Here is a 13,140-nt window from a genome sequence, read left to right on the forward strand (position 1 = left end):
AGTGCAATACCTCTTGTTGATCGCATGAATACGACTGTCAAATCCTACCACCTACTCAAGATTTCTAGTTAGTTTGTATTTCATCGATATTTTTTAGTGTGGAGGAAAGACAACAACGATTAAAAAAGTATTCATTTTCAAACGAAAATGCAACAGTTGGCGAGTCTCGTACTATTCCCCTTCAGGAGATGACTAGGTACACTTCGTTGGCGAAATTCAAGAACACATTTTGTCAAGGATGAAAACATACCTCCGAGGACTTCTTTATTTCAATAGTTACAAACATTAATTGAGACATCGATTTAACAAAAAAGTTTTCAATCTAATCCAATGCAGCAGCTTCCGAGATTACCTCAGTTGTATGGCAAAGTCAACTTGTCAATCATTTCACCCTAAGGGAGATGGAAACAGTTAGTAAACCTTGGCAAAGGCAATTATTTTGTACACCTTTCAGGGCTGAAACACCCATTTCTGGACCAAATCACATGCACAACAGTTATGACTATTGAAAGATAAAATGATTACTGAACGAGCAACATTGGCAAACATATTGTCCGTTCATATTTGTTAAATTCATATTTTCACAACATGGTTCGCTTTTTATTGTGTTTTCTTGAAGTTGCCATTAGAAATGGACAAACAAATTGTTCCATATTATTAAATTCAACATGAATTTCTGAATTAAAATCCATTATACTATTATATGAGATTTTTATTTATGTGAAAAAATCATGCGGCTACCATATAACCTCAAAACGAGTGCTGTGACTCATTTCCCACGGGAAGTCTCTGTTTTTCTGAGAATGTCACGCAATGGAAAAATGCTGTGAGACCATAGCCTTTGATATTATAAAATGATGCCATAAAATTATTTCCGTCTTTTAAATCCATCTTTTATTTCCATCAAATGGAAAGTAGTATAGAGAGTTGGTGTCTGTCTTGTCTCGTCGCGCCATCTCATATACTGCTGGATTGACGCTTTCTCAGTTTGTCCCTTGCGGAAGTCTCTGTTCAGGGCGCTACCCTGGCAATATGAAAGAAGCGCTTGTATATTTATGCACACGAGGACCGTGTGTATCGAACAAAAGAAAGAACCGGATATGCAGTATTTTACTTCCACTGCGAAGAAGCATTTCATTGCTTCAGTTTTGACTTAAATTGCCTCATGTGGCAGCGTACGATCGCTGTCGTTTGAAAAAACTGAGATGAGGAAGCTGATATATGGCAAAAACTAACAGTACGAGATTACAAGTAAGTATCTCTTATTTTGATGCAAAATAGATGATTGTAAAACGAACGCAACATCAATGGCGAGATAAACCAGACCATAATCCTTGCGAAACTTCATCGCTTCAGTTTCGCTGTCTTAGTGCCTGTTGCTTTTAATGAGACTACGTGATCACTGGAGAGACTGTTGAAAACCCATTTTTCTCTAAAGCTGGAAGGGGCTTGTCTTATTGATCTTGTTTGACAATCTGCATTCCAGGATTAGTAGTCAGGCTTGTACCCTGTCACACCTCAGCCACCGCGCTAACACTCCATGGATGGAGGTTGGCTGAGTTTCAAAAGCATGCCTTTAAGGGAGAGGGCTTTACTGACATTGCAAAAACCTGATGGCCTAGTTTTCGCTTGAAGATGGGCACGTGTCTTTTAACCACGATTAAGGTTTTTTATCGAGGAGAGGGGGAGGGATGGGGTCACGGGAATATAAAAGTTGGGAGTGTAGTATCCACATCATGGCTATCATTGTCAGGGAAGCACGAATTTTCCAAAATAGTCGATAGCCTTGAGATACATCGACTTCTCCGACACCAAAGAAAATTTAAACAAGAAATGTACTAAGGAAATTCTGGTAGTTGAGAGGCAGAGACAGAATGAATAAACTAATTGAAATATTGAATTGCCTCTTTGTCAACTTCATTTCGATACTTTCTCGATAATATTCGCTTATTCTCAGTGTGTAGATTTGAATTTTAAAAATCATTGCGAATTATTCCGAAAAAAAAAAGAAACAAAGTGATTACTAGTTTAGGAAGACCTCAGGATTAACAATGTAGCTCTCAGTCTGGGTGTTCTTAAAACTTTGCCGTATGACTTTATGATACCTATTGCCTTATCATTGCATACTTTTTGTCACAAATACATCGCATTTATCATGGGATGACATATTTCTCCTTTTTGGCTTTCGGAATGGTTATCTCTACTCCATACTTTGCACAATGTGTCTTCCCTGGTGAATTCCCACGGAAGCAAATAATCAAATAGGATATTGTAAGTCAGGTTCGAGATTCTAGTCTAAATATAATTGTTACTCGGTCGTACACAAACGTTTTCAGAGCAAACCTACATTTTAAAGAAAATATATCTGCTTCCACAACTGACAAGGTATCAGTTAAGCACGCAAATTCAACTCTTAATCAGTATCCATGGCATCTCAATTTCAATATCTGATTGACATTTCTCATTTACAGTCGACTTTGAGCTTCGCCTTGAACAGGGGTGTTAAAACGAAATGCTTAGGAAAGACCTATCCATTTTGGTTACTTCATATTTTCCAAAGTAAGTTTTAGTTGAGAAAGATTATTTTTTAAAAATTAATAAATTAATCTCACAATAGAGGTATTATTACACAGACGAAGCACACCAGGAGGACTTAATTGGGTTAACTGCGAACGATGAAACGGCGAAGAAAGGGTAGCCGTAAGGCAGAAAATTTGACCGATTTCAATCGTTAGTCGTATAAAAAGTTAGCTGTAAAAATGTTTACACCTAAAAGAAATAGAAGGGAATTAATTGTTAACCGTGAATAGGGCAAAGTTTAAACCGTTACCTGTAAAAGTCATGACCTTATTGAGATCTTCATATTCCAGATGTACAATAAGGATTTTGTAAGATCTGAGATATCATTTCATGAAGATCAAATTCTTACTAACCAGGCCAATGTCCTTGTACCATTACCTCGAAGTTTTACAGCTAAATGGCTTCCTTACTTACTAAAATAAAAGCATAGGAAAAGCTGCCGAGCACAGCTAGTTTCTTTAATCTTAGAAGTCGCATGGATGTAATTTTTGATTATAAGAGATAATGCGTAGTGCAATGGAATTTAATCATGAAAATGACGACAGAAGTTGGTCGTAAATTCGATACGTGTATCTTTGACATCATGTTGAATCACAAGTATTTTCCTTTTATGAAATATGTACAACAAGCAGCGTATAAGAATTATGCTCGATAATTTGGCTCTCCTCTTTTATGGTAAATAACAGAGATGTGATATAGATTATTTTCAAAGAATCCTGATTTATTTCATTCCTTCACAAAATTTTAGGGTCTTCTCATACGGGTACTTCTTTTTGAGGTCGAACTAGGCCGACAGGTGTCGTTAATGTCGATTAATGATATTCCTATAGACGAAAATGATGACAGAGAGAGAGAGAGAGCCAGAAGAAAGGGCACTTTTGTGACGAAAATAGGGAACTTTCGTGACGAAAATAGGGAACTTTAATGACTAAGGGAACTTTTGTGACATGCATGGGGAACTTTAGCGACGATACTAGGGAACGTTTGTGACATTAGGGAACTTTGGCAACTTAAATAGGGCACTTTGGTGACCTTAACAGGGAACTTATGTGATGCTCATTTGCAAGTGTCACTTTAAGGAAAAACGTCACTTTCAGTGCTAGTGAAGCAGCAGGTGTTTGCCTGTTCGTTATCAAACTTAATACAAACAGAGCACAAATAATCTAATGCTTTCCAGGATACAATTTCTCAATTGCTTCTCAATACAGATTAGTCTCATTTATTGAACAACCCATCATTTTATTTAACACTGAGACTGTTTCTTTGAGTTGCATAGACGTGGAGACAAGACAAACAATGAGCTCCGTTATCCGCTCAACAATAACTTAAATTACATAGAATAACCTATCATAGTAACGTGAACGCAAAATCACCAGAAAATCTCAAGACACTTGATGACAGTACATCCGACACATTTTTCCAGACTTCAATCAACTGTTAACAATTATAAAAACAACTCTAATGTTGAGCTGTCTTAAATGCTCTTTTAAGGCGCCTTTCGTATTTCCCACGATTAATTATTGTTTCTAACGAGGATTTTTGTAAGAGTTACTTTGCCCCATCTTCCTTTTGAAGAATTTCCTTGACCTTGGGCTTTGGGATTGGTACAGATGTCGTGATCATTTCTTTAAACAGCTCTCAGCCTATCAAGCTCCAAAGATAAAAATAGGTAACGAACATCACTTGCCTCTGTTGTTTTGGTCTGAATTTCCCAAGGTCGGTTTTTATCGACGTCAAGAGATCTCTCCACTCTTTGTTCAAGTGTCTCTTGTTCGTCAGGAAGGTTCACAGGCTCTGATTGTGTGGAGGAAGGAAAACGCCACATCCCCCGAACTTTGTCTAGGATCTTCTTAGGGTCCCCGTCCTTCAGCTGCACATTTTAAGCTATTTTCTCCCTCACCGTTTTTATTGTCACGGATTTCCACTTGATCTCCTCTTTAAACAGATCTCTTATTATCATTTCTTGGCCTTTGCCAGGAACATTTTGAAGCTTCACCCTCGTCTATAATGGAAATGCTTGGGCTTTCGCCTTCCCCACGCATGACTTGGCGCAAGTGTTTCGAAGCCGGGACGGAGGATTTCGATTTTTCTCGCAGTCAACAATATTTCGTAGCAGTGGAAACATTGTGGGCTATCAAATCCGCCAGGTTTCCTCTTTCTCCATTGCTGTCGCTGCTGCTGTGTGCGCTTGACACCGCGAATTTTCTGAATAACGTACAGCTTGGCGCGCCCTTAACTTCGGTCTTCTTCAGTTTCACATGGACTTAATGGCTTTATTGATTTGACTGGAAACCATGGACTCTCCACTGGAAGATAAAAACACTTATTTGTCTGAACCACTGTCAGAAGCAGCGAATTTCAAACGCACTTCTTGGAGAGAAAACAGTTCTGGCGAGACCATGGGTGCTCACTGTCTTTTGTTTCTTCACAAGAACGACGAATTCGTCACTTTCCTTTGCCATTCTGCTATATTCCCCGACTGTCGAGTTCGCGAGAGCCCCTGCCCTGTTAGCATTTTCAATAGATATCTCAATTAGCAAGATATCTCGAATTAACGTGTTCTGAGCTTGGGTTATCTGGATGTTGTGTGCACCTCACAGTTGACCTTACAGACATACAACATCTCTTGCAGCTTTGTTTGTTTCAAACGGTCTTATTTGATCTGGAGTTATCAAGGCGTAAAAATCTTCTTCCATCTCTTCTTAGTGTCGTTTGGCGCAAGTTTTGGCGAAATGCTGATGACTACCGGCTGACCTTGTCTCTTAAAGAGTTTAACTTTTTTTTAGAAACAGTTATTCCTGGTTTTTCAGTAAGGGAAAAGGAGTAAAAGTGACGTAAACTCATAAAATAATTCTGCGCTGTTTTGGGGTGGTATTCTTTCTTTGCATAGCCCTCGAGGAACTTTTGGTTTAAATTCTCTTTTTGAAGCTCATAGGACTCACAAAAAAAGTATGATAAACAATATTGTTAAGTATGATTAAAAACAAAATTTTTTTGGTCATGGGCATATCACTAGCCTTTTGAATGTAACTTGAGCCTTTGTCATCAAAGGTTAAAACCGACCACTCATTTTGACAAGTCTCTCGTGATCGATTCAGCCAAAATCTATTTTTTCCTGTACATGTAAGAACACAACTGTGTAAGTATAGCTTTTATTTTCCTCATTGATTCGAAAAGTACAAGCATTGTACCTTAATTGATAAATTCTCTTTGTTGAAGCTCATAGGACTCACAGCAGTCTCATTTTGATGTTGCCTAGAAAAGTGTTGTGCTGCAGATCAATGTGAAATTTTTGACTTGGGATTGAACGTACCACTGTATTTAGATTTGATAAACAAACAAATGTGATCTACTCTATGGGAAAGGTTACACATCGAGGTTTATAAATTTTACGCTTATCCCATACTGATGAGAATGAAACTGTCCCAAGTATACTAAAAAAATCTAATCCCTAGTTTAGTAAACCAAAAATATTGCATTTTCCTTGTTTTAACATTTTTAGTGGTTTTAATATTTTAATATTTTTCATATTTTTCATATTTTATCGTTTAATCGTTTTAACATTTTTATAGAATATTTTTAAAAGCGCTTTAGACATGTTAGAATATCTTTATAATTTTAGCGCTTTGGAAATGTAAATTACTATTATTATATAACTACCGTCAGAACTTAAAAATAAAGCAATTGAAATACCTATAAAAGGTGAAAATATATTGAAATTTGATAATTATAATATTATAAACAATTACCAGTATATCATGTATCTCGATGCTAATAATCTGTATGGTTGGGCTATGAGCCAATATTTACCTACCGGTGGTTTTAAATGGATGACTGAAGAAGAAATTGGAAAGATGTACTTAGGAAGGAAATGAAAAGAAGGAAATGAAAAAGTTTAATATTGGAAGGAAATCTCGAATATCCTGAGGAGTTGCATAATATGTACTTGCCGCCGACAAATTGAATATAACAAAAGATATGCTTTCAAGCTATTGCAAAGAAATAGGTCAAGTTAAAAAGCTGATTCCAAAATTAAAAGACAAAAAAAGTATGTACCTCATTACAGAAACCTACAGTTATGTCTTGATTTGGGATTAAAATTACAAAAAGGTTCACCAAGTATTAAATTCAGTCTGTCAGCGTGGCTAAAACAATGTATAGATTTTAAAATTAATTTGAAAAAGACTCCTTTAAGCTTATTGAAAACAGCTTATTTGGTAAAACTATGACAAATATTGGCATTTCCAGTATCTGTAAAACAGTACAGCAACACTGAAAAACAGAACAAAATTAATATAAATGTCACACAAAAGAGTATTTTCCAAAATGATTACTAAAACATACGTATAGCTTGAAGCCAACTTATGTGTAATTAAAATTTTTAATGAGAATCCAGTAGCTTTAAATATGATCAAAGAATCACTCACTCTAAAAACGCTGGCATATGTAGGAATGTGTATTCTTGATCTTTCCAAGATGTTAATGTACGATTCTTGTCATAATTATGTTAGAAAGAAGTTTGATGATGAAGCAAATAACTATTCACAGACACAGACTCGTTGACATATGAAATTGAAACTGAAGATTTTATCAAGATTTTTGGAATGATAAGAATAAATACGACAATAGCGACTATCCTAAATATTCTCCATATTTTAATAAAACAAACAAAAAGTTATAGGCAAGTTCAACGACGAGACTTCTAATATAGCAATTACTCAATTCGTCGCCTAAAGTTACAAAATGTACTCTCATAATACAGATGATGAGAAAAGCGATAGAACATCTAAAGGAATAAAAAAAATCGTCATAAAGAAGACTATAAAAATGTATTATTCAATAACAAATAAATGCGTCATAAAATGAAAACCACTACGAGCAACAATCATCAACTTGGAAGTTATGAACGAAATAAATTGTCACTCGACTGCTTTTATGATAAGCGATACATTCATGAAGATAGTCTAACATCTTACGCTCATGGACTACAAAATACAAAATTAAAACAGGAAAAACAATAATGTTACACCAAAGCTGTGGAACAATAAACACTTCCGCAAGCACCGTCCATTTAATGTGCCTATGGAACCACCACTTCCACGGCAAAAAAACATGCGTTCACTGTTAATTTTCCGAAATGGTGAATGACTGAGAAATTCAACATTAAACTGACGTTTTCCGATATCGGAAAACGTGCGGCAAATTCATTGTTCACCCTCAGTAAAACTCAGGAAAAACACGAAGTTCATCGCAAGTTATCCAGCACCAGGAAAATACCAATGAATAGCCTGTTCACCTGAACGTTTTTCTATAGTTTTCCCGTGCGCGCGAACGCGGCATTTTCCAAGCGTTTTCCCACAGAATAACTAACGGTGAATGCCATGAAAACATGATGTTTGTCGATTGTTTTCCTGCTCCACGAAAACGCTATTGTATAGCTTGTTTTCCTGAACATTTTACTCAAGTTTTCCCGAGCGCGCGATCGCTGCATTTTCCGAGCGTTTTCCTCGCAGAATTACCAATGGTAAATGCCATGAAAACATGATGTTTGTCGATTGTTTTCCTGCTCCACGAAAACGCTAGTGTCTAGCTTGTTTTCCTGAACGTTATTCTATAATTTTCCCAAGCGCGCGAACGTTGCATTTGTCGAGCGTTTTCCTGCAGAATTGCAAACGGTAAATGCCAAAAAAACAAGAAAATCGTCGATTGTTTTCCTACTCCACGAAAACGCCACTGATAGCTTGTTTTCCAGAACGTTTTTCTATAGTTTTCCCGAGCGCGCGATTGCTGCATTTTCCAAGCGTATTCCCAGATAATTACTAATATCATGAAAACATGATCTTTGTCGATTTTTTTCCTGCTCCATGGAAACGCTAATGTATGGCTTGTTCAACCGAAAGTTTTTCTCTACTTTTCCCGAGTACGCGAACGATACTGTTCTCACAGAATTACTAACGACCGTGATTAAGAAATGAAGATGTGTTGTTCGTCTCTTGTTTTCCTGCTCTATGGAAACACTTGTGAACAGCTTGCATTGTTTTCCTGTAGCTTTTTGTAGTTTAATTAAGCTTATTGAGTCATTTGAGTGGATTGGATCATTTCAGGCAGTTGGGTCACTTGCACTGATTGGGTCATTTTCGCTGATGGCCACATGATAGGTTCTGCTGTTTCAGAAAGTAAATGTTATTTGAAATTATTGGGTCATCTGAAACAGTTAGGTCACTGGAACCAATTTGGTCCTTTGAGGCAATTCTGTCATTTGGGCCAGTTGGATCATTTGAGGCAGTTGGCTTTAATTGACTGATTGGGTCATTAGAGGCAGTTGGGTCACTAGAACTGGTTGAGTCATTTGAGGCAATTCAGTCTTTTAAACTGGCTGGGTCTTTTTAAGGCAGTTGCATCACTAGAACTGATTTGGTCCTTCGAGGCAATTCAGTCATCTGAACCAGTTGGTTCATTTAAGGCAGTTGGCTATTATTGACTGATCGGGTCATTTGACACAATTCAATCATTTGAGCTGGTTGGGTAGTTTAAGGCAATTCAGTCATTTGAGCTGCTTGGGTCATTTGAGGCAATTTAGTTATTTGAGCTGGTTGAGTCATTTGAGGCAATTCAGACATTTGAGCTGGTTGGGTCACTTGAGGCAATTCAGTCATTTGAGCCAGTTGGGTCATTTGAGGCAATTGTGGTATTTGAGCTGGTTGGATCATCTGGGGCAATTCAGTGATTTGAGCTGCTTGGATCATTTGAGGCAATTCGGTCATTTTAGCTGGTTGAGTCATTTGAGGCAATTCAGTCATTTGAGCTGCTTGGGTCATTTTAGGCAATTTAGTCATTTGAGCTGGTTGAGTCACTTGAGGCGATTCAGTCATTTGAGCCAATTGGGTCATTTGAGGCAATTGTGGCATTTGAGCTAGTTGGATCATTTGAGGCAATTCGGTCATTTGAGCTGGCTAGATCATTTGAGGCAATTCAGACATTTGAGCTGGTTGAGTCATTTGAGGCAATTCAGTCATTTGAGCTGCTTGGGTCATTTGAGGCAATTCGGTCATTTGAGCTGGCTGGATCATTTGAGGCAATTCAGACATTTGAGCTGGTTGAGTCATTTGAGGCAATTCAGTCATTTGAGCTGCTTGGGTCATTTGAGGCAATTCAGTCACTGGAGCTGGTTGGATCATTTGAGGCAATTGTGGCATTTGAGCTGGTTGGATCATTTGAGGCAATTCAGTAATTTGAGCTGGTTGGGTCATTTGAGGCAATTCAGTCATTTAAGCTGGTTGAATCATTTGAGGCAATTCAGTCATTTGAGCCGCTTGGATTAATTGAGGTAATTCAGTCATTTTAGCTGGTTGAGTCATTTGAGGCAATTCAGTCATTTGAGCCAGTTGGGTCATTTGAGGCAACTGAGGTATTTGAGGCAGCTGGATCATTTGAGGCAATTCAGTCATTTGAGCTGCTTAGGTCATTTGAGGCAATTTAGTCATTTGAGCAGCTTGGGTCATTTGAGGCAATTCAGACATTTGAGCTGGTTGGGTCATTTGAGGCAATTCAGGCATTTGAGTCAGTTGGGTCATTTGAGGCAATTGTAGCATTTGAGCTGGTTGGATCATTTGAGGCAATTCAGTCATTTGAGCTGGTCGAGTTATTTGAGGCAATTCAGTCATTTGAGCCATTTGGGTCATTTGAGGCAATTCAGTCATTTGAGCTGGTTGGGTCATTTGAGGCAATTCAGTCATTTGAGCTGCTTGGGTCATTTGAGGCAATTCAGTCACTGGAGCTGGTTGGATCATTTGAGGTAATTGTGGCATTTGAGCTGGTTGGATTATTTGGGGCAATTCAGTCATTTGAGCTGCTTGGATCATTTGAGGCAATTCAGTCATTTTAGCTGGTTAAGTCATTTGAGGCAATTCAGTCATTTGAGCTGCTTGGGTCATTTAAGGCAATTTAGTCATTTGAGCTGGTTGAGTCACTTGAGGCGATTCAGTCATTTGAGCCAATTGGGTCATTTGAGGCAATTGTGGCATTTGAGCTAGTTGGGTCATTTGAGGCAATTCGGTCATTTGAGCTGGCTAGATCATTTGAGGCAATTCAGACATTTGAGCTGGTTGAGTCATTTGAGGCAATTCAGTCATTTGAGCTGCTTGGGTCATTTGAGGCAATTCGGTCATTTGAGCTGGCTGGATCATTTGAGGCAATTCAGACATTTGAGCTGGTTGAGTCATTTGAGGCAATTCAGTCATTTGAGCTGCTTGGGTCATTTGAGGCAATTCAGTCACTGGAGCTGGTTGGATCATTTGAGGCAATTGTGGCATTTGAGCTGGTTGGATCATTTGAGGCAATTCAGTAATTTGAGCTGGTTGGGTCATTTGAGGCAATTCAGTCATTTAAGCTGGTTGAATCATTTGAGGCAATTCAGTCATTTGAGCCGCTTGGATTAATTGAGGTAATTCAGTCATTTTAGCTGGTTGAGTCATTTGAGGCAATTCAGTCATTTGAGCCAGTTGGGTCATTTGAGGCAACTGAGGTATTTGAGGCAGCTGGATCATTTGAGGCAATTCAGTCATTTGAGCTGCTTAGGTCATTTGAGGCAATTTAGTCATTTGAGCAGCTTGGGTGATTTGAGGCAATTCAGACATTTGAGCTGGTTGGGTCATTTGAGGCAATTCAGGCATTTGAGTCAGTTGGGTCATTTGAGGCAATTGTAGCATTTGAGCTGGTTGGATCATTTGAGGCAATTCAGTCATTTGAGCTGGTCGAGTTATTTGAGGCAATTCAGTCATTTGAGCCAGTTGGGTCATTTGAGGCAATTCAGTCATTTGAGCTGGTTGGGTCATTTGAGGCAATTCAGTCATTTGAGCTGCTTGGGTCATTTGAGGCAATTCAGTCACTGGAGCTGGTTGGATCATTTGAGGTAATTGTGGCATTTGAGCTGGTTGGATTATTTGGGGCAATTCAGTCATTTGAGCTGCTTGGATCATTTGAGGCAATTCAGTCATTTTAGCTGGTTAAGTCATTTGAGGCAATTCAGTCATTTGAGCTGCTTGGGTCATTTAAGGCAATTTAGTCATTTGAGCTGGTTGAGTCACTTGAGGCGATTCAGTCATTTTAGCCAATTGGGTCATTTGAGGCAATTGTGGCATTTGAGCTAGTTGGGTCATTTGAGGCAATTCGGTCATTTGAGCTGGCTGGATCATTTGAGTCAATTCAGTAATTTGAGCTGGTTGGGTCATTTGAGGCAATTCAGTCACTGGAGCTGGTTGGATCATTTGAGACAATTGTGGCATTTGAGCTGGTTGGGTCATTTGGGGCAATTCAGTCATTTAAGCTGGTTGAATCATTTGAGGCAATTCAGTCATTTGAGCCGCTTGGATTATTTGAGATAATTCAGTCATTTTAGCTGGTAGAGTCATTTGAGGCAAATCAGTCATTTGAGCCAGTTGGGTCATTTGAGGCAACTGAGGTATTTGAGGTGGCTGGATCATTTGAGGCAATTCAGTCATTTGAGCTGCTTAGGTCATTTGAGGCAATTTAGTCATTTGTGCTGGTTGAGTCTTTTGAGGTAATTCAGACATTTGAGCTGGTTGGGTCATTTGAGGCAATTCAGGCATTTGAGTCAGTTGGGTCATTTGAGGCAATTGTAGCATTTGAGCTGGTTGGATCATTTGAGGCAATTCAGTCATTTGAGCTGATCGAGTTATTTGAGGCAATTCAGTCATTTGAGCCAGTTGGGTCATTTGAGGCAATTCAGTCATTTGAGCTGGTTGGGTCATTTGAGGCAATTCAGTCATTTGAGCTGCTTGGGTCATTTGAGGCAATTCAGTCATTTGAGCTGCTTGGGTCATTTGAGGCAATTTAGTCATTTGAACTGGTTGAGTCATTTGAGGTAATTCAGACATTTGAGCTGGTTGGATCATTTGAGGCAATTGTGGCATTTGAGCTGGTTGGATCATTTAAGGCAATTCAGTCATTTGAGCTGGTTGAGTCATTTGAGGCAATTCAGTCATTTGAGGCAATTCAGTCATTTGAGGCAATTCAGTCATTTGAGGCAGTTGGGTCATTTGAGGCAATTCAGTCATTTGAGCTGGTTGGATCATTTGAGGCAATTCAGTCATTTGAGCCAGTTGGGTCATTTGAGCTGGTTGGATCATTTGAGGCAATTCAGTCATTTAAGCCAGTTGGGTCATTTGAGGCTGCTGGGTCATTTGAGGCAATTCAATCATTTGAGCTGGTTGGGTCATTTGAGGCAATTGTGACATTTTAGCTGGTTGGATCATTTGAGGCAATTCAATCATTTGAGCTGGTTGGGTCATTTGAGGCAATTCAGTTATTTGAGCCAGTTGAGTCATTTGAGGCAAGTCAGTCATTGGAGCTGGTTGGATCATTTGAGGCAATTCAGACATTTGAGCTGGTTGGGTCATTTGAGGCAATTCAGTTATTTGAGCCAGTTGGGTCATTTGAGGCAAGTCAGTCATTGGAGCTGGTTGGATCATTTGAGGCAATTCAGACATTTGAGCTGGTTGGGTCATTTGAGGTATTTGAGGCAATTCAGTCATTTGAGCT

The 13,140-nt window shown here is 38.6% G+C and overlaps 1 protein-coding gene across 1 annotated transcript in view; it reads left to right on the forward strand.

Moving 5' to 3' along the window:
* Positions 1–13,140, forward strand: part of LOC131793977 (uncharacterized skeletal organic matrix protein 5-like) — a 152,388-nt gene that overhangs the window by 100,406 nt on the left and 38,842 nt on the right. The window lies entirely within an intron of this gene.

The sequence above is a fragment of the Pocillopora verrucosa genome, chromosome 11, assembly GCF_036669915.1.
Source record: "Pocillopora verrucosa isolate sample1 chromosome 11, ASM3666991v2, whole genome shotgun sequence".
Taxonomy (NCBI): Eukaryota; Metazoa; Cnidaria; class Anthozoa; order Scleractinia; family Pocilloporidae; genus Pocillopora; species Pocillopora verrucosa.